This window comes from Lipotes vexillifer, unplaced genomic scaffold (assembly GCF_000442215.2).
Source record: "Lipotes vexillifer unplaced genomic scaffold, Lipotes_vexillifer_v1.1 scaffold1718, whole genome shotgun sequence".
Taxonomy (NCBI): domain Eukaryota; kingdom Metazoa; phylum Chordata; class Mammalia; order Artiodactyla; family Lipotidae; genus Lipotes; species Lipotes vexillifer.
In genome coordinates, this window is record NW_006783672.1 from 61721 (window position 1) to 65139 (window position 3419).

Here is a 3419-nt window from a genome sequence, read left to right on the forward strand (position 1 = left end):
GGCCTGCAACCCCTGTCAGGGGTCAGAGGAAGAGCCCAGACCTGGGAGGAGCACCCCTCTGCCAGAGGGTCTCTCTCCTCCGTCCCAGGACCCTCCCCCGGCCCTACAGGATCTGATCTCGCGAGCCCAGCCCCCACCAAGTCTCCCCCAGGAGCGGACATTCTGGCTCATCCACCCACCCTGCAGACAGGCAGACTGAGACCCAGAGGAAAGGGCTGAGCTGAGCCCAGCTTCGTCCCCTGGTCCGGCTGGGAGGCCCCGACAGCGAGCCCAGGGTGGCTCCGGGCAGGTGGCCGTCGCCTCTGACCCCGGGCCCGGACGGCCTCTGTGTCTGGGCCTCGGCTCAGAGCGTTTCCTGCCCGCCAGCCCCAGCCCAGCCCCTCAGGAAGTGGCCGCCTCCTGAACAAAGAGGCCGGCGGACAATGGCCATTGAATTGGGCCGGGGCGCTCGCGCACGGACAGGCCGCCAGCTGCCCGCACTGATAAGACGGCTCCGCAGGCTTGACCGGCTCCGGGATCGCGGCTGGAGCTCAGGGCCGGCGCGGCCCCGCCCCACGGACTGGGGGCCAATGGGGAGACGGCGCGCCCCGCCGGCCGCTCGGGGACCAATCCGGGAACTCACCGGGGAGCGTCCCCGCCCCTCCAAGCGGCTCTGGCCCCGCCCCCTGTCCGGCCCGGCGCGCCCGCCCGGCTGGGCCCTGGGCGGGCCAACGAAACCACGCTCTCGAAAGAGTTTTTCCCTCCAAAAGCGTCAGAAGTCGGCGCCTCGCTGCGCTTCCTTCGCCTACTTTGGGTGGAACAGTCCGGGAGGGCGGCCCGGCCGGCTTCCCCCGCACTCCCTGGCTCTCTGCGAGGGTCGCGGGCGGCTCGCTGTGCTCCGGGGGTAGCCTGGTCCGCACGCCCGCCTGAAGCACTCCTCCTCCGGAGGCACCCAGGACACATGGTGAACATGGTGCAGCTCCGTGTGCGGAGGCCCGGCGCTGAGAGCCAGCTCCAAGAGACGAGCGGGGGCCCCTGCCCAGGCCTGAGCCGTGGAGCTGAGGTCAGGAGTCAGCCCCGCGCTGGCTCTGGAGGGCCCAGGTGCACCAGGTCGTCACCCCCAGCCTGGGAGGCTCTGTGATGAGGCAGGCACAGAACTGTAGTCAGGGAATGTGGCAGGGTGTGTGTACGTTTGGGAAGGGGGTCACAGCATCTTCCAGAAGAAGCCTGGCCACCTGCAGGGGAGGAGCGGGGCTGAGAGGGGCAAGGCCTGGAGGTTTGGGAGAACTGAGACAGGCTCTTTCCTCCCGGCAGGATGAGGCCGTCCACCTCTGAGCCTGGCAGGCCCCAGGCAGAGCAGGAATCTGGGGAGCTCGGGCCCACAGCAGCCTCCTGTTGTGTGTGTCCAGCCCACAGCCCTGCCATTACTTCCTGGCATCACCAGCCGGCAAGCCCCGCCTTCAGCAAGCCCCTGCCCGGGTGGGAGCCTTCCCCAGGACAGGGGTGATACAGGGCGGGCAAAGCCAAGGTAGAGGGACACTCGCAGGCCGCAGGGCCCAGGAGCGGGCCCTGACCCGGCCGTCGGAAGCCTTCTTGGGGGAGGTGACACTTGTGTTGCATTTGCCAGACAGGACGGGACAGACCCACCAGGAGATGGAGTGGCCCAGACACAGGCTGGAGACAAGGAGGAGCCAGGTGTCTGGAGAAGAGCAAGGGCTCCAGGAGCGCAGGTGGAACAGCCGGGGGCCAGGGGTGTGGCCAGGCCCCAGGCATCGCCCTGACACAGCTGCCCCTTGGGCCCGTGGAGAAGGCGGCCATGGGGAGGAGGGTGCTTGCATGGTGCCTCTGCCAGGGCCCCAGAGGCTGGGCTGGGCCGGGAGTGATGGTGACGGTGGTGCTGCCTAGAGGGTGCAGGCTGTGGCCCTGGAGATGCAGGTCCAGCCTGGTGGCGGTGGTGGTGGGCAGCATCTGGCTGACAGTGGTGGTCCTGCTGGTGGGCTGGCAGGTTGTGGCCACGGGCGTGGCAGCATGGCAGAGTGCTGGGGCTGCGGTCACTGGGGGTGGTGCCGTAGGGCAGCCCACGTGGCTCCAGGTGCCTCAGAGAGGCTGCCCAGACTTCCACTCAGTGGCCGGGGGTCATGCCCTCCAAGGAACCAGGTGTCCCCTGCCAACTCTTCCTGCCCCTCCCACGTGCTGTGAGTGCCCCATCTCCCGAGTAACCTAGGTAACCGTGAGCCCTCAGTGGCCTGGGCAGATGGACACACCTGACCTTCAGGCGGACACAGCCTGACCCTCTGATCCACAGCCCGACGCCTTCCACCCCGCCCTGGCCCCAGCCACACCCTCGCCTCCACCACCTTCTCTCCACTTCACCCTTTGATCCAAAGCCTCGAAAATGCGGCTGCCCTTCCTTCCAGCAGCCACGTGGCACTCCCCGCGCCCACCACGATGTCCCCCGCTACGGCCTCCGCAAGCACAGCCAGGTGGTCATGGGTCACACTTGCGTTGTTTTGTGAGACATCCGGGCCGAGACACAGACACCTGGGTCTGCATGAGCAGATACCTGCCTGGCCTCTGCCCAGCACCAGGCCCTGCTGCTCGGGCTGCAGGAAATGGGAGGCCCGGCGGCTTCTGACTCCCGCCCTTTATCAGCCCATGACGCTTCCTGCGGCCAGCGAGGCCTGGGCCCCGTGGCGCTGCGACACCAGGTCAGCAGTGACTCACCGAGAGCCCGGCCTGGGGACACCCTGGCCCACATCTCCTGTCTCCTGAGAACTCCTGCCCTCACCCTGGCCCACACCTGGCTGGCAGGGCCACCCTGAGCCCCCATTCCCTGGCCCTCCCACCATCCTCCACCCACCAGCATCTTCCCCATCTTTTAGCCCTCCCCTCCCTCCCCCATCCCCGACAAGCAGGGCTGAGGTGCCCTCACCTCTTTGTGCCCCCCCCAGTCCCAAGTGCTCATAGCCAGTAGAGTGGGCAGCCGGGGCTGCAGGGCCCACCAGGGCTGAGCGCAAGCTCCTTGCTTTGCCCACCTAGGCAGCCACAAGTTTGCTCCCTACCCACGGGCCCTGCTGTCCCCCAGCTCTGCAAGGAGCACCACACCGCACCTTCTGAGGACCCTGACCCCTCCCACCCTCAGCTCTCACCGCTTCTCCCCACACCCTGTCACCCAAGCCCAGGTTGGCATAGCACCTACCTCCCCTGTGCCCCAGCATGGCCTGACCAGTTCCTCTTCCTCCTGGTCTCAGTGTGGACCCCTCTTCCTCCAGGAAGCCTTCCTGGTCTAACCCCTACAATTCTCCCACCCTGGGGCCTCCCAAGAGATGCCTCCAGTCCATGAAACTCGTCTCTGAGCTTTATTGGAACCTCAGCAGGAGCCCAGAGTCTGCTGCTCACTGGCAGAACCCAACTGCCACCCTCCCGCCAGTGCACCCCTC